Raw genomic sequence first — 19421 nt, 5'->3', positions numbered from 1 at the left:
AGTTTGAGAAAAGCAACATCTTGAGGGCTTGAGAAAAGCAACATCTTGAGGGCTGCTGGTTCCCTAGCCTGGTACAGATCATGCTTGTGCACTTTGGGCTCATTATGAAAACATAATTACTCATGTTATCAGGGTTGCCGCTTACACATTGCTCCAAAGAAGAAATCAATCACCAAAGAAAGAGGGTGAAAGAGTATACAGCAGGCATAGGCAAACTCGGCCCTCCAGATGTTTTGGGACTATAACTCCCACCATCCCTAGCTAACAAGACTAGTGGTCAGGGATGATGGGAATTGTAGTCCCAAAACATCTGGAGGGCCAAGTTTTCCTATGCCTGGTATACAGCAGAACTCATCATAATGAAATAGGCTGTGGCCATGGGACCAGTGTGCTTGCTTAGTTTGCTTCCTAGATGCTGTTGATGTGAAACTCCAAGTCCCTTCTCTCCTTTCTTTCTCTTTACACCAGACTTCGTTCAAACAGCCCTGTACTCTGTACCTGTGTACACAACAGTTCAACTGAACAGGTCAAAGAGTGTACACTCTTCCACACAAACATTTGTACATGTGTAGAGACAGCTTGTTATCTGTGTTCAGTATAATGTGTGAACAAGTTCTAAATTACCTAAGAGGAGGATAAAATGCAGATAACCCCTATGTAAGTCACCTTGTGCTCTTCGGAGAAAGGATGGGATACAAATCTGAAATAGATGATAGATAGATAGATAGATAAATGATGATAGATGATAGATAGATGATAGATAGATGATGATAGATAGATAGATAGATAGATAGATAGATAGATAGATAGATGACAGATAGATAGATGATAGATGAGGATGATGATGATAGATAGATGAAAGATAGATAGATAGATAGATAGATAGAGATGATAGATATAGATAGATAGATTGATAGATAGATAGATAGATAGATAGATGATAAATAATGTTTTCTGTGTTGATTTTTATTGTACAAGATGCTTTACAATGCTTATTTTTTTATTCTCACAGCTCCTATGAAATGGTTTGGGCTGAGAGACAATGACTTGCCTTAAACCACCACATAAGATTGGCTGCTGAATCCCCTCACTGAAATGAAGATGTTTAAGGGCGGCTTGTATTGTATTGTATTGTATTGTGGACACGTATTGTGGCTCAGCTGTTGGTTTCTCAAAATAATGCCTCTCGAAAAGGCCTCATCACCTTCGACATCTTTTTCATTCATTCACATCTGTTGTCAGGTTCTTTGCCAAGCAAGCGAGGGAATGCAAAATGTCACCATGAGTTGTATTGTAAAGGCACTTCAACACATGAAGCTTCTGGGATGAAAGCATCCAAAATGCTAAGTCAAGGCTTAATGCTCACCAAGGCCATAGTACTCTGTGATGTCATAAGCCTGAGGCAGTTATTTCAGTTGGTACAGTTATGGCAGTTATTAACAGCCTGCCTCAGAGTTAGTCCATCTGTAACAGTTTTTGTCTTAGATACAAATCTATGTAATATGTATTAGTACCATAAGTAACACCTGGCTTGTATATTTAATCTAACAAGTGCAAGCACACTGAGCAAAAATGATTTATTTAAACTTAGTGTCTTGCATAGTTTTTATAGGAGGGAAAAGGGAACTAATTAAAGAGTCAAATGACCTGGGCTCTGTTCTGCAGAACTCTGTAAATGGGAATGAGAGTTTAATTCCCACAAGGCCTAGGGCTGCTTGTCTGTAATCAAAATTTTAAACGTATATTGGCCAAAATGCTCAGCTCCCTGACCTGTACAATACCCTCTCCTTTTCTTCTTCCCTATTCACCTTTGTGTCAGCCATTCACACAAATATATACTTAAGACTCAGTGGTGAACATCAGGCATGAATTGTGAAACTTATATTTATATGGGGGCTGAGATGATGGTGGTCATAATTTACTGGATTTTTTTTTAAAATCTGCCTTCCACCAGAAGGTCCCAGGACAGGTAAAAGTACAATATAAAAATACAACATTAAAATGAGTTAAAACAATTTCAAATAAGAAAAGTGTGTGTGTGTGTGTGTGTGTGTGTGTGTGTGAAGGTGCCAGACATACCTCTGCAGGGAGGGAATCCACACCTTTAGGCAGTGATGGCCAAACTTGGCCCTTCAGCTGTTTTGGGACTACAATTCCCATCATCCCTGACCACTGGTCCTGTTAGCTAATGGTGATGAGAGTTGTAGTCCCAAAACAGCTGGAGGGCCAAGTTTGGACATCACTGTCTTAAGGAATGCCCTCTCTCGGGCCACCCCATTCTCGTGTTCTGACTGTGGCAGAACCTCCAAGATCTCAGCACCTAAGACAGTCTAGAGGTGGTCCTTCAGATGTTTGGGACTTAAGTCATTTACGGCTTTAAGCACTAATGTTAACACTTCGAACTGAGCCCAGAAATGAACAAACAGTCAAGTGCAGCTATTTTAAAATGAGGTCTGTGTGAGTTCTAAATGAAACCTGGATTGATCTGGAAGCAAGATGAAGGCAGAAGCACACATTGGGCTTATCCACACTTACTGTTTGCCCTGCGGTTTCTAGGCACAGGCCCGAACTTTAAAGCTCTGTGTCTGAGTGCTCTTTAGAGCTGAAGCACAACAAATGAGAAATTGGGTTTTCTGTGCATTTCTGCTTGCTCCAATTCAGCAGTAAAGAGTGGGTTTTCACAGGGAAAGCACCAGAGAGAGAAACACACACTCAGACACAGAGCTTTAAATTGCAGAGGAAAGGTACCGTATTTTTCGCTCTATAACACGCACCTGACCATAACACGCACATCGTTTTTAGAGGAGGAAAACAAGGGAAAAAACATTCTGAATGAAACAGTGGATGTATCATTTTTGTGCTTCATGCTGTGGCCACAGACATGTGATCTGATGGTGAATTTGGGCTGACCCAATGCAAAAATCCTGAGAATCCCTGTGCATCCATGGTTTGTAACCACGTTTTTGCACCATTGCAGCCCCAGGCAACAGTGGGTGCGTGATTTTTGGGGGGCAGGCTGTAGCCATGGACATGCTATGTGCTCTGATGGTGAATTTGGGCTGACCCAATGCAAAGATCCTGAGGATCCATGTGGATCCATGGTTTGTAACCACGTTTTTGCATCATTGCAGCCCCAGGCAACAGTGGGTATGTGATTTGGGGGGGGGGGCAGGCTGTAGCCATGGACATGCTATGTGATCTGATGGTGAATCTGGGGTGACCCAATGCCAAAATCCTGAGAATTCCTGTGGATCCATGCTTTTTAACCACATTTTTGCACCATTGCAGCCCCAGGCAACAGTGGGTGCATGAATTGGGGGGGGCAGGCTGTAGCCATGGACATGCTATGTGATCTGATGGTGAATTTGGGGTGACCCAATGCCAAAATCCTGAGAATTCCTGTGGATCCATGCTTTTTAACCACATTTTTGCACCATTGCAGCCCCAGGCAACAGTGGGTGCGTGATTTTTGGGGGGCAGGCTGTAGCCATGGACATGCTATGTGATCTGATGGTGAATTTGGGGTGACCCAATGCAAAGATCCTGAGGATCCATGCTTTGTAACCACATTTTAAGTGGGGAGCGAAGGAAAAACAAAGAAGGGACATTAGAGGGGTGTGCAGAGAAGCAGCTGGCTAAGAATGCAGGAGAGGGATTTAACGGGAGGGAGGAAAGAAAGGCAAAAGCTTCCCCCCACCCAAGCCAGCCATCTCTCTCTCTCTCTCTCTCTCTCTCTCTCTCTCTCTCTCTCTCCCTCCCCCTCCCTCCCTCCCTCCCCCCTCTCTCTCCCTCCCCCCCCTCTCTCCCTCCCCCTCCCCCCTCTCTCTCTCCCTTCCCCCCCCTCTCTCCCTCTCCCCCAGCAGCACCGGAGCTTGCCTGGAGGGGAGGGGCTTTCCCTGCTCTTTGTTCCGTTTCAGCAAACACAGCAACGAAACAGAGGAGGGTGGGCAGTAAGACCATGAGGCAGAATGCAGGAAAGCAGCCGCTTCCTCTTTTCAGGTTTCGCTTCTCCGTGCAGCGTGCAGCGCCGCGATTTGATTTTTGCATGATTTTTCGGCTCCAGGGACCACACATTCGCTCTATAACACGCACAGACATTTCCCCTTCCTTTTTAGAAGAAAAAATCTGCGTGTTATAGAAGGAAAAATACGGTAAGTGTAGATAAGCCCATTATGGTAGTGTTGTGATTCCCTTTTGGGCTGGCACAGAAGAGAAGACTTAAACCTTTCCCTAGTGCAAATTTCCCACCAAGAATCCGACCACCAGCTCTATTTACACTAGTTGAGATAAAATAATAATAATATAATAATAATTTATTATTTTATACCCCATCCATCTGGCTGGGTTTCCCCAGCCACTCTATAAAAGCATTTGCAGGAGGAATTTTCAACAATAAAATGAGAGGAAAAGCCATTAGAGACCCAACTCTCCTACACCAGTCACTCAATTCAAATTTCAGCCATAACAACTGTTTGTTTTATCTGCTTCCCCCTTTCCTTATTAAACAACCACATTGTTCTGTCCCAAGTTGATGAGAAGACACAATCCTTTGACGTTCATAGAGCAATTCCTTAGTTTGATGTGCAAACATTTTTTTGTTTTGCTCCTGTCTAATATGGCTACACTTTTGGAAGTCCTTATGACATTCATCCTGCTCCCATACAATACTAAACCCATGAGCTCAAATGTAAACAATCAAAATCCATGGCACTTTGCCCTTCCCAGAGAGCTTTGTACTTTAAAATCTCAAAAAACAGAAAGGGATAGAGAAAGAACAAAAACTATACTTTCCTTTTATCACAGGATTATCAAGGCTTGGCTTGTGGCTTTAGTGCATCTGAGATTGGCATCTTAATGCTAAGCAGGTAAGAATCAAGCTGTGTGGAGCATTCACATACTGGATTCAGCCAAGAGAGCCATATAGTTGTAGGTAAGCTATCGACTTTTAAATATCTCTTAATGTTACATTCATTTAGAAATGTGCTCTTAAGCAATTTCGCTGTAATCCACCAGGCCTTCTAGTTTACATTTATCTGTATAGGTAAAGAGGTTTTGTTTGCATTTAGTAATGATTCAACCATTAGTTTGATTGAGCAATGGCTAGGTTTTAGTTCCTCCTGGCAGTTATTGGGCAATTCATTTGAGCATTTCTGAAAGTGTGGCTATCACTCCAGCTTGTGCAAAGGTGATGATTGTGTGTCTTCTCGGAGGTGTATTGGAGGAGCAATCATTTCCTCCAAGAGTGCTGCGTGGAACAACAGACAGAGAAAATGCCACGATTGAAAATCCAAGCTGCAGCAGAGTGGGAGATGAAGACTGGCAAGATTTATGAGGCAACAGCATGAGATAGAGAGAGAAAGAGAGTCCAGGCAAGACGGCTTCACTGATCACACTGATACCACTAATTGAAAGACTGCTGCTACCTAATTACTGGAGCCTTGGCAGGACCTTACATATCTAAACTGCCTTAAACTGGGATAGGACACTGGTTCTTCCAGCTTAGTATTTTCTAAATGCTGACTGGCAGTGGCTCTTTGGGGTTTCAGAGAGAGGAATTTGCCATGATAGGTGCATGACGTCTGTAGCTGATGCAGGGTGAATCAAAAGAATGGACTCCCCTGATTGGACTGGTGGGTGAGGCCCATCCTGATTGGAGGGTCCAACGTGGTTGGAGGTGGGTGGCACCAGGTGGCCATTCCCTTCCCCAGCCATGCAAGACCAGCCATGGCTGCACTGTGTGGCAAACACACCTTCCTCCCAAGCCCCAGGTGAGCGGCTATTCCTACTTGAAGATGCCAGGAATTGAACCAGGAACTGCCTGCATGAAGAACACATGGTCCACCAATAGCTACAGTCACTTCCTGATCATCCAGCCCCTGTGCTGAAGTAGATTGTTGAGACAGTTCCTGGCTCAGTGGATTGAGTTGCAGATGACTTGTATTATATAGGATTCCCAAAGTAATGTTCGCCTATAATATAGAGGACATTTTCAGGATAGAAACATTATGCGGTACTTAACATTTCCCTGGGTGCTATTTTTCTTGGCAAACCCTTCTCTCTATTTCTGAGAGAAAAACAAGCCGGAATAAGGTGTTTTGCGGAAGAAAAGCAACATATGAGAGAAGAGTTAACTAAACCCCTCCTGCCTACTACTTTTCCACTACGAACACCCTCTCCACTTTGCATTGGAAATTCTGTGTTTTGTCACCAAGCATCTAATTCCAGCCTTAATAGATATTTTTTAAAGTCAGTAAGTCACCCCAGGTGTTATATTGAGGAAATGTATGGAACTGTTGAAGGAATAGAGACACAGAAAAGCATATGTACAAAAAAGGTTAATAAAGTAAGATATTTCTTTGCTTATCTTTATTATATTGTCAAGGTTTTATTTTGTAGGCTTACATGACTGGTATTACAACTATTCCTGTGACAATAGAAGGTGGTAAATTCAATAATGACCATTCTTCCTGAAATTGTTTTGCTCCAAACAGGAGATGTAGCATTTAAAGAGGAGCAGATACAAAACTGTGACTTCTATAGCGGCATTTTGAAAAGCAGTTGCAAAGGCAGACAATGTGGATTGGAACAGAACGTGTATTATCTTTTAATAAGTTAGAATGGCATATGGACTCACTGAAATTTCTTATACAGTACACCTGGAGTTTCATGAACGAAACAGACTGTTCGGTGAGCTATAGGTTTATATGTTCTCACCGAAGTCTACACTGGCAGTAAAGTTTGCGCTGGTGCACAGTTTCCAAGGTGGTTGTCAGGAAGGAGGAAGACCATCTGTTATCACACAAAAGGACTAATATTTAAATAATAGATACCTTATTAATAATAATAATAATAATAATAATAATAATAATAATATCCTGCCCTCCCCAGCCAAAGCCGGGCTCAGAGCGGCTACCAACAATAAAATTAACACAGAATTCTAAAATAAATTCATTCTAAATCTTTTAGGAAGAACCTGCCTTATACAGAACTAGACAAATGGGCCATCTAGCTCAGTATTATCTACTTTGCTCAGAACCACAATACCTCAAGGACTGCCTTTCCCCATATGAACCAACCTGGACACAGTGATCATAATTTGAGACCCTTATTCATATGTCTCCTCTATGAGAGGTCCAGAGAGTGGCAATGTGAGAACGGGCCTTTTCTGCCATGACTCCCCACTTGTGGGATGCTCTCCCCAGGGAGGCTCGCTTAATACCTTCGTTACATATCTTTAAGCAAAAACATTCCTCTTCTCCCTGGCCTTTAACTAAGCAATCTATGGCCTTTTAAACTTGGCTAGCAGTGGTTCTTCACATTTCAGATTTTCAGATAAGGGGCATTCCCAGCCCTATCTGGAGACGCCAGGGACTGAACCAGAGATATTTTGTCTACAGATGATGCACCACTCTTGGAAAGATAATGTTATAGAAGACTCTTCTAACATTTTATATAAAAGCACAGCTCCAATAATGCATCACACTTGCACTTCCACCTTACCCTTCTGCCTTTACACTGCTACCCCAATATGAAGAACTAAAGCTCTTGGCAGACTAGCACATTGCTTATCAGATCATAGCTATAACAGGCATGTCCAATGTAATGGTTCTGGGGGTTGCTCGTGCGTAAACCGGTGCAATGCCTGGCTGGGTTGCCTGAGTGAACCTTTTCTGTCCGGACAGCCACTCACCTGTGGCTGTCTCAATCGCTGGCAGAATCCGTCAGTGGGCGTTTCTTGAACTTCTTCCAGCAAAGAAGCTCTTTGACGCCTAGTCTCCTCCTACTCTCCATGCGCAGAAGCCTTCTGCGCAAGGAGAGTGTAGGCAGCGGAGGACCCTTACTCTCCCCGCTGGTCCCTGGCAAGGAGTCATGGGACCGCCTCGCCAATTCCCCCATCTGCCCCCCTTCTTCACTGGTGCTGTGCTGATTCTCTTCCCCAGAAGATGGGCTGCCTCTCCCCATCCCAGGATGCTCTCTGGGACCCCTCCGGAGCCTGCTCTCTCCCTCCAGCCCTGATGGCAGTTCCCTGATATCCAACTTTCAAGAGACTCCAGTTGTTGAGCTTTTTTTTAGAAGCAAAAGTTTTCTTTTTTGGGGGGGATGGTCGTAATCGACTGGTAGATTTTGATCAACCTGTTGGACATCCCTGCCCTATAATAGCACTAAGAGGATTTTCCATAGCATGATTCCCTGTGTTTGCTATCAGGCCACACTGCTCAGTTCTTCCCTTTTGGAGCTGATCCACTGATACACAAGGGACTAAGTGGAGCATATTAATTGTGGGCAGCTGTCTGAATTTGTCCCCACTGAGTTCATTGTGACGTGCTCCAGGTTAATGTATAAAGGACTGCAGCCTTCGTCAAGAAATGTCTGGAAACATATTTTCTCCTTCCTGTCTCAGTGATCTGGTTGTGACATCACATTACATGACCAAGCCCCAGGCTGATGCAGTCCCACTTTCCCTTCTCCAGCATGTAAGGAGTGGATCAGAATGTATCACTGTCATTTTCAGTTAAGTACAGTTTAATGTTTTGTCTGAAACCTTGTTGGCTTGTTTTAGTAAGTTATAGCTAAGAGCAGCAATGTAAGAAGGCATTGTTTTACATTTCACCCTGTATTCATCACATGCAGCACTGCTTCTGCTCTGCTACAGAGCATCTTTCGCCCAACACTACAGTATTCATTTTACTGACTGCTGTGGTGAGATTATGGGAATTACATAAATTATACTGCCATCATGTTATTCTACCCCATTCATTTTGATGCAAAGGAGACACAATGCAAATGGCGGTGGGAGGGGTAATCAGTTATGTATCATTTGCACACCAAAAGCAAATACTGATCAAATTCACTGGATTGGTATTTTGTTCTGGATATGGGATGAATAAGAGAATATCAACAATTTCTTTTCCCATGAAGAAGAAGTGTTTGGATTTGATATCCCGCCTTTCACTCCCCTTCAGGAGTCTCAAAGCGGCTAACAATCTCCTTTCCCTTCCTCCCCCACAACAAACACTCTGTGAGGTGAGTGAGGCTGAGAGACTTCAGAGAAGTGTGACTGGCCCAAGGTCACCCAGCAGCTGCATGTGGAGGAGCAGAGACGTGAACCCGGTTCCCCAGATTATGTGACTACTGCTCTTAACCACTACACCACACTGGCTCCCATTTCTGTTTTCGTTCATATTCTCCAACATTCCTGGTTAATCTAACCACAGTTTCCTCAGCTTCTCACGTAATGATAAACTGCAGTTAATTAAAAACAAAAAAGTATGTAAAAGCTTCTCATCTCTTCCTTGTGTCCACACTGGAGGATGCTGATGGGCCTTTGCTCATGCACATCAGACGAAAATATAAAACTTTGTCCAAACACAACCAATGAATGGTCAGCCAAATTAATTTCTGATTTCCAGCCTTAAACTATTTAACAAAGCAAACAGATGCATTCTTATATAAAATTCTTAATTGTAACAAGGTGCTCTCACTATCTGAAGGGATGTGATCATTTGATTCAACATGAAAATGTCACTATTAACCAACAAAGATTCTAAGCAAAGATATGTATAGCTGGGTGCTTAACTAGATTAGTTTGCAAACTCCATCTTCGTTATTAATAGTAAAGGTAAAGGGACCCCTGACCGTTAGGTCCAGTCGTGAACGACTCTGGGGTTGCGGCGCTCATCTCGCTTTACTGGCTGAGGGAGCCGGCGTTTGTCCGCAGACAGCTTCTGGGTCATGTGGCTAGCATGACTAAGCCACTTCTGGTGAACCAGAGCAGTGCATGTAAACACCATTTACCTTCCCGCTGAAGCGGTTACCTATTTATCTACTTGCACTTTGACGTGCTTTTGAACTGCTAGGTTGGCAGGAGCTGGGACCGAGCAACGGGAGCTCACCCCACTGCAGGGATTCAAACCGCCGACCTTCTGATCGGCAAGCCCTAGGCTCTGTGGTTTAGACCACAGCACCACCTGCTTTATTAATACCTGAAGGCTAATCATACTCCAGAGACTGGGTGAAGAAAGCAAAATTTGTACAATATCCAAGGATCTTAAATTTGTCTGCATTTTATGCAATGGTGCATTCTTGGTTTTTTGAAAGCCATTTGCAGAATTAAAGTAATTTCTGTGACACATGTGCAAAGCAGCAAGAACAGACAATGTGTTTCCCTCCAGATGATGGGATTTGGAATCCAACAACATCCCTGACCACTGGCCAGCACCAACAACTTTTGGAGGACAACATGCTGGCTACCTCTGCACTACAGAAAGGATAAGAGAACAAGATATATACTGCAGCATAAACATTCAGTCAAATTAGGCAAAGAACAAGCATCAAGTACGGTATTTCTTTGGTGTTTACCACCAAAGTGAGGAACCTTGTAAGTAAGACTTTCACAGCAGGTATCCACACTAGGTGTGCTTGTCCATATAACCTCAGAGCAATTCTTGTGGCATCAAGTGCATCTTCCAAGAAGCAAACAGCTGCTCCTTTGTATGTCATAAAAGGAACTAGTTGAGTAGACGGTAGATTTCTCATTGACCTCTACAAAACTATTAAAAATAAAAATAAAAATCAGGAGTTGGGTTACGTAAGAGGTCAAGAGTTCATTTCTTCTTATTTTATTATTAGTAATTTATCGTTCAAAGGGCAATGGGCCTCAGCAGAAATTAAAACTTTAGTTGGACACATCTCTGAAGGACCAGATGGAATTACCATTTTAAGTGGAAGCAAATAAGATGAGAGGCAGACATAAGAAGTCCGTTCATTACAGCCTCAGTGATTAAGGAAGCGAGACTTTCACCAGAAGAAAGAGCTTTGATGACTGAAGCCCTTATTCATCTACGTCATTGTGTAATTTAAGCTGTAAGCTTGCATCAATCTGTTATACAACAGGCACTTATGAAAAGACTTGCTCCAGAGTCCACCGGCTCCCAAGCCATTTTAAAGAGTTACTAAAAGGCTTCACACCAGGAAAAAAAATGTTCCTATATTTTCCAAGACTGAAGGACTCTGCTAGGACATGTATTAATTTTGCACAAGAAAGAAATCATTTAAAATTTACTCTTGCCTTCAGCAATAATTAATGATGAAGTAACTATTAATGGGACCTTCGTAGAGTATATATCCCACCTGTGATTTCTAAATTCCGTATTAAGTGTAATGTCTTAAAGGAAACTCATATTCTGAAAGGCAACTGGCAATTTTTGTTGGAAAAGCAGAAACATGGGGATATTTCTGTTTTGAACTATATGATTAGCAAAGATTCCTCATAAGATACTAGGAGAGAAGAGTAGCATGAGCTGCTTTTATGCCCATATGAGTTTTAGCTGATCTAATAACCATTCCCTTAACTTCAAGGTACCCCAAATCTGTGACTCTATTTTCTTCTCCATATCCAAACTCACCTCCATCTTTCATAGGGGACTTTATGTTATCCACAAAGGATCAGAGATGCTGATGGAGACGGGTTTGAATGAAAGCTTGGGAGACTCATAAAGGTCACTTTAAGTGAGAAGAAAAATTTTAAAGCCCACAAAGTATTCTCCAGCATGGATCAAAATCTGAGCAGGAGAAGAATTACTAGCCCCAGACATCAGCTAGTCTGCTTAAAAGTCTTCCCTGCCAGTCCCTGACTCCCCAAACACTTCCCTTTACTTTACCTGTCAAGCAGTAGCAGCAGGGAAAGTAGAGGAAGGATACTTCCCCCCTTCACTTCCTCCTCCATGTCACCATGATGTGCTAACTTCTCAGTAGTAAGCAATGGGTTCCTGAATCAGTCAGAATGATATGTCCTAAAATGAGTTACAGATAGGTAGCCGTGTTGGTCTGCCATAGTCAAAACAAAAAAAAATCCTTCCAGTAGCACCTTAAAGACCAACTAAGTTAGTTCTAGGTATGAGCTTTCGTGTGCATGCACACTTCTTCAGATACACAGTGTATCTGAAGAAGTGTGCATGCACACGAAAGCTCATACCTAGAACTAACTTAGTTGGTCTTTAAGGTGCTACTGGAAGGATTTTTTTTGTCCTAAAATGAGTTATTTGGGGATACTCAGTTCATGAATTAGCCTCAAAGCTCACACCATTCTGAGCTTCAGGCCTTGGCCTGCTCCAGATACATGGTGAGGCCTGGAGGCCCTACAGTTCCCTCTGCCATCTTCATTTTACCAAAACTTATTTTCCAACAACATGGAAAGAATGGAAGCACTTCCTCATGGGCCTTTGTTAAGTGCTTCTAATTTTCTCAACAGGTTTTGTGTAGACACACCCAGCCACCCCCTCACTGTGAGTTGGAAAGGCAAAGTACTGGAGGGGTTAGAAAATGGGAAGTTTTAACATGAACTAATTCCAACTCTTGTTTCATTTCAAAATGTTAATGAAGTTATAGTATCTAATCCTGAACAGCAAGTAAAGATTATCAAGAGTATCTTATCCAAAGCACTTCCTATATTATAAGCACTCACCTGTTCAATACTCCCACGTCCTCCAATCAAGTATCACTGTAGGGAGTAATCAACACAACTCAAGTTAATTTAGGACATTTTATCCATACAGTATTAATTGCCACTACAAACAGATTAGAGATAGCTACTTGATAAAACTCATAGATCACTTTGTTTCAAGATTAGGGGCATGCATATGTTCTGGCCAGGGAATAGAAATTACCCTTTCTTTACCCTTATACATAGCACACAAATTACTCTTCATGAAAAAGATACACTCTGCTCTATTTTACATTGATTTATGGCTCTCTCTGCTTGGATTTCTTTTTAAAAATGACTTATCTCTAGAATTATTTTTGGACAAGAGAAATCCTTGTTGGAGACCTGGAGCTTTTGATGCATGGGTTAGCATCCAAATGAATGACCCCATTTAATGAAAACTTACCGAGAAATGCTGTGGAAGGGTTCTTCTACAACTTGTGTTATCTAAAAAGTTTGTGAAAAGATAGGTAGTAAAAATTAGTAAAAACCGCAGGAACAAAAGGCAAACTCTCGTGCCTCTCAGCTGAGAACAGGAAGTTCTGGGTTCGAGCTCTTTAGCCAAGGGTAGTCCTCCCTGAGATGATGCTTTCCAAATGTTCTTGAACTGCAACTCTAATCTGCCCCAATGGTCAAGGATGATGGGAGTTGTAGTCCAACAACAACATGGCACTGGATCAGGGAAGGCTGGTCTTGGGACTCAAAGTTAAGGTGTATAAGGGAGGGATTGAAAAAGATGAATAAAGAACAGCAGTGTGATCACAGTGACTGGAAAGGACAGCAGCTCAGTGCAATACATGCTTTGTTTACAGGGAGACCCAGGTTCAATCCCTGTCAATGCAGATTAAAAAGATTTCAGGTAGCAGGAGCTGGTACTAGTCAGAGTAGACGATAGTGGTCTAGATCAGAAATGGAGAACATGTGCCCCTCCAGATGTTGTTGTGCTACAACTCTCCTAATTTCTGACAATGTTAGCTGAAACTGGAAGGAGCTGGAGTCCAAGAACTTCCGAAGGAATACAGGTCCACCACACCTGAGCTAGATGGAGAAATGGTGTGTCTGGCTTAGCACAAGTAAGGTTCATGGGCCCAGACAGATAGTTTCTCTTGGTGGGCCAGACAGTGAGGCAGACATACATTCCTAACTTAAAGTTCTCTCTCTCTCTCTCTCTCTCTCTCTCTCTCTCTCTCTCTCTCTCACACACACACACACACACACACACACACACAAAGACAAGAGTGGAGTGGGCTTCCTTACATGAATGGATTTTTAAAAATAGATTCATCCCATTCTGTCAGAGAAGCCACATATACTGGTCCCAGAACTAACAGGATATTTCATCTGTAAAATGCAGAGCTAAAAAGGATGAAAGAAAGATCTAACAGGATATTTCATGTGTGTTAGTGGTTGATTTTAATATTTTAGCTGCTGCTTTTAGTGTACCTGGGCTATTTTTAATTGGTGGGTTTTGTTTGCTTTAGTAGACAGAGGTTGTATATGTGTAAATAATACCATATATCATAAAGGCATCACAGACCCTGCAGTGCCTCATTGCCCAAAAGGGAACACAGTCCCTGGTAAGTGCTCCTGCTATACCTGAAATTTCACACTGCTCAGAGATTGGGGTGGCATGTAAAAATATGTTTTAAATGCCACTCCTCTGAGGGAGAGGTTCCTGTCTGTGTCCAAACCAAGGTAGGGATTTATTTTTCCTTTAAGTAGGAGGTCACAGCCAGGAGAGGGGGGACATCAATTGGGATCATTCAAGTATTCCTTTTGAATGCTTCCAACATTCCTCATGGTTTTTCAGATGTACAGCAGGATTAGTTAAAGGGCACCACTGATTTTCAGGATGACCACCAAACGATTCAGCCATCTCTAAAAACAGTAGAGGTGTTTCTCTCCAGACTATTGCTTAGGAATCACTACCCCATACAGACGTGCCAACACCTGTGTTTTGATCATGAGGCCTCTCGTTACAGCAGCACTTCCTCTTTTTCACAGCATCAGCATCTCTTAACAGCCCTTAGGTTACCATTGTAATTCCATAATACAGGCAATCACTGCTGAGAGCATCATACTAAATACAAAAAGGGAGAATAATTGATAGTATTTATTTGTTTGTAATAGCCATCTCCAACACAGTGGTATACTGATTAGAATGAGTTATGAGCTGCTCCTAAGTTGTCTGATTATTATTATTTTTTTCCTTTGAATTCCTCTCTGCGTACAAGTGCCTTGCGGCATCCTATCAGCAGGATCTAAAGCATGGCAGAGCATCACTCCTTGCTTTCTGTAGCACTGCACACAGTCAGGTCTGCGGGGATTCTGTCGAGATAGATGTGATGAGTTTTTCTCAACAACAAAACAGAATTTAGCATTTTAAGGTGGCTTAGGCAGAGGAAGTAGAGAGCAACAGAGAAGCTGTGTGATGTAATGTTTAAATAACTAGGGAGGGCTGGGTTCCAAAGGCATCAAGCTCATTGGGTCACCTTGGGCCAATCACTTTCTCTCATCCTAGCAAGATTATTGTGAGGATAAAAAGGTAAATTCCTGCCATCCTGAGATCCTTGTAGGAAGGCTGAGATAAAACTGTAATGAACAGAAATATACCCATCTTCTCTTCCAGGAGATGCCCAGTAACAAAATTAATATTGTCATAATCTAAATGGCAGGGGCCTAGCTCTGCTAACTTCCATATTTTCAAAATAATCAAGTAGTCTATGGACTAGGAACTAATAACCCCATTCTTTGTCTTGGACATTAGTTAGTAACTAGCACATGGCTATGTATCTTATGTATCATAAAAGCTATATTCACTTCAACAGTTTGGGTCTGTGCAGAATTTGGTATGTCTAACACCATTAATCAGTGTGTTTAGGTGTGCCTAAATGAATAGTACCAAACGGTGAGTGGCTTTCCTCCCTCTCCTCTTTCAAGTTCCAGCATCTCAGTGGTCCATACATTTGTGGTGTGATGAGAGAGAAGACATATTTTTCTCTTCTTCCACACTGTGAGCAAAAAGTATCACATTGCTGGTGCTGCATGATATAAGAGTCACTCCTGATTTTCACAAACTTTTCCCCTTTGGGGATAAGGGATGGTTTGCATATGTCACCCACACTTTAAAAACAAACTGCAAACCAAATGAAACCTAATGTTTATTTCCCAGTTGGTGACTAGCCAATCCATAGAGTTTTATGAAAGTTATCACAGATGGAAGAAAATGCATTAATTATGTGATTCTGAGAACTCACCACCACCCCTCTCCTTGGAGAAAAGTTGAATTTAGTCCACTAAGGAAACATACCGGCATACTGTAGAGACCAGCAAGGTCTAAATGGACCTTGGGTTTATTAGATCCGCAGTAAAAACCAATATAGCTTTGTGCTTCTATGATCTAATGCTTAATAATTATTTTCTATTAAACAACACAAAATTAAAAATAATGCAAACAGAAGCTGTTGTTGTTGTTTTAAAAAAGTAAGCACATCCTATATACCGTAATTTTCCAATCATGGATCCTAATGATTGCATCACCCCCCCCCCCAACCCCACAAGTATTATCAGGCTTGGAGAAAACTCCAAGGCTAGCAGAAATACTCCCATTAAAAAAATCCTAGGGGAGAGGGGACTTGCAAAGCAGCCCAATGAGGACTGTGTATGCCCAGTGGTCATGGAATGCAGCTAAGTACCTTATGGAACATAGGACACTGTCTCAGGCAGCATCAGACCATTGGTCCCACTAGCTCAGTAGGGTTTCAGAGGCTCTCCAAGGTTTCTGGCAGAGGATGGTTCAAGCCCTGGAGAGGCTGGGATTTGAATCTGAGAGCTTCTTCATGCAAAGCAGATGCACTACCATTCTGCTACATCCTTTTCCTCAAGAGCCCTGTCTTCTCTCACATCTGGTTGCCTTAGTTATAACTGTGTAGAAGGAATAAGCGCTATACATTTTGGAGGAACTCACAATGAGAGCTAAAGTATTCCCTGATATTACTTTCACCAGTAATTCATTGTAAAAAAAATATGTGGATGGAACTACCAGAAAAGAGATCCAAATATTTCCTAAACAAGCTCTTTCTTAGAGGGGCTTTGAAGAAATGCTTCACTGTCGCGTTCTATATGTATATATATTGCTGTGCACACTGTCAACAATTGATAAGCACTAACAATATAAATAATCATGTCTAGCCGAGTGTGAAAGTCACACATTTGAATATATGTTTGCATATGCATAGGGGATTTCTGGCTTTAACTCAACAGAGGCCAGAACAAAGTTTCAGAACTCACGGAGACATTTGCAAATCTTTGAAACAGCTGCTTTGGAAAAGAATTCACCAGGAATTTTCCATTCATGTCAAGTGGTTAGATAGGGAGCACACACTTTGTGTAGTCACAATTTGCCAGTTTGTGTCACAAGACTCTGGAGTGTGCTGCAGTAGTTTCTGCTCATCTTGGTGCTAACAAGGAAGGCAAAACAAGAGGAAGGGAAACCAAATCAGCAGGAGTTTCATGTAGAATCAGTGGTGGCACCAGAAAAAAATAAATGAGGTGGGGCTTAGAAGAGACAAAGGATATTTTTAGGTGGGTGAGCTGTGTCACACACATTAAGATCTCTGAAAGAAAATAGCACTATATGTTAATGACAGAAGCCAGCAAATAGGGGCAAGCTCCTCGTTTGGGGGGGCACTTGCCCCCTCTGCTTCCCCCTAGTGCTACTCATGTGTATCACCCCATTCTCCAGAGCCTGTCCAGGAGGATATGATGATCAAAAGCCAATGAGAGATCAAGAAGTAGGAACAAGGTCACACAAGCCCCGTCTACTCTCTGCAAAGGTCATGGATCAGGGCAATGAACTCATTGAGATTAATTTTCATCTCAGCCCATGGAAAGTGTTGCAATTAATATATGTCCTATGGGCTTTCCAGACAAAAACTGATCCAGAAATCCGGCCTCACATGAAGATTAAATTTAGGGACTGAACCTGGAACCTTCTGCATGTAAAGCAGAGGTTCTAACTGTTGAGTCACAGCTCTTAGTCCCCTTAGGTATGGATTGGATCCTAGAAACAGCACACTGCCACCAGTCATTGAGTTTTAATTCTAGTTTAGGATTCCTGTTAGCAGTTTCTTCCATTGGGAAAATCCTGTGTGACTATGAATTATGAATTTGCAAATGTTATTTTTCTCGAATGAGAGGGAAGGACATTAGCAGAGTTTCCAGTCTGATTCAGTTTGTGGCTCCAAAGAAATAGCTGGGTGATCAGCATAGGTGGCACATTATACATAGGAAAGAAGCAATGCTTCATATTTCATCAACTTACTCCCCCCCCCTTATACCTTCATTTTTTTAAAATAAATATTTATTAAAGTTTTTTGATACAAATGCACAAATAATAAACAATATTACTTATATCAAAACATGGTTTCATCACTTCTTTGGACTCCCTCACGTCTCCCGCTCCCACTTACATCATTAAAAAGTTTTTCCAAGCAAATTATCAACTTGTTTACAATCTTATATCCACTCATTTAAATACAATCTAGCAATTCTCCAAAAGGTTTATGTTTTCTTTAATCTCACTTATCATCAAATTCAAATCTAATTTAGTGGTGGCCAATTATTTATAATCTAGCATCCTTCTTAACACTCAACCAAATTACAATGTTTTTGTAAATACGTCTTAAATTTCTTCCAGTCTTCCTCGATCCTCTCTTCTCCCAGGTCTCGGATTCTGCCAGTCATCTCGGCCAGTTGCATATAGTCCATCAGCTGCATCTGCCACTCTTCCAGTGTGGGTAGATCTTGCGTTTTCCAGTTCTTAGCGATGAGTATCCTTGCTGCCGTTGTTGCATACAAAAAAAATGTTCGGTCCTTCTTTAACACCTTCTGGCCGACAATACCCAAAAGGAAGGCCTCTGGTTTCTTAGTGAAGGTATACTTAAATACCTTTTTCAACTCGTTATATATCATTTCCCAGAAGGCCTTCACTTTAGGGCAAGTCCACCAGAGATGAAAGAATGTTCCTTCACTTTCTTTACATTTCCAGCATTTATTATCAGACAAATGGTATATTTTGGCAAGTTTAACTGGGGTCATGTACCACCTAACCCCCCTTATACCTTCAAATGTTGTTTCCTGCATATTTATTTTTGTGCTGAACACCTGAAATGCCAAAACAGAGGAAGCAGCATGCTGCTGTACAAACAAGCTCTAGTTAGAGCTACTGAAAATAATGTAAATGGGCATATTCCAAAGAAAGTTAGGTATGGTTCCTGCTACTGTTACAATTCTGGTGGCTTCAAGGGCAAGGATGAGAAAGATTTTTCCCAATATTCTAGCCACAACCAGAGGGAAGACATAATTCTCTCCTCACCATGATTTGGTGAGGATGCCCTTTTGCACACCTGTGATTAATAGAAGTAAAAAAGAATAAAGCAGCTATATGGTATGCATTGAGTGTAATGTGTACTTGGGTAGCTAGACTTCCATACTGCTGCTAGTTATCAGATACTTTCGTTTTCTTTAGCATCTAGCAATCTCAGTGTCAAAACACAGCATTCATTGATTCATTCATTTTACTTGTATGCCACTTTTCCACACACAAATTCATGCTCAAAGTGGCTTACTGCAAAGAAACAAGGATGCATTTCAGAGAAACACCACAAAACCAATTTCATAATAACATAGCAAAATAATAACATAGTAACAATTTCATAACATAGCAAAGCAATACCATAGTAACAATTGCATAATAATGTAGCAAAGTGCTAACATAGTAACGATTTCATAACAACACAGTAACAATTTCATAATGTAGCAAAGCAATAGCATAGCAACAATTTCATAACATATTACCAACAATCGAGGAGTGGCAGATGAAGATGATGTAGTATGCCGAGTTGGCCATGCTGGCCAGTAGAATCTGGAACCAAGGTGA

General features: G+C 41.7%; 1 long non-coding RNA gene across 1 annotated transcript; it reads left to right on the top strand.

The window, feature by feature from the left end:
• The first annotated feature begins 2177 nt into the window (after positions 1-2177).
• LOC310835243 lies at positions 2178-7592 on the top strand. The gene is made up of 3 exons (XR_014559440.1): positions 2178-2451; positions 4804-6687; positions 7325-7592. It is a non-coding gene; the product is annotated as an uncharacterized lncRNA (long non-coding RNA).
• The last annotated feature ends 11829 nt before the right edge of the window (positions 7593-19421 follow it).

The sequence above is a fragment of the Podarcis gaigeae genome (genome assembly GCF_964106915.1).
Source record: "Podarcis gaigeae genome assembly, chromosome: 2".
NCBI lineage: Eukaryota > Metazoa > Chordata > Lepidosauria > Squamata > Lacertidae > Podarcis > Podarcis gaigeae.
Note: the sequence above shows the minus strand (reverse complement) of the source record. Positions and strands in the feature narration are given on the sequence as shown.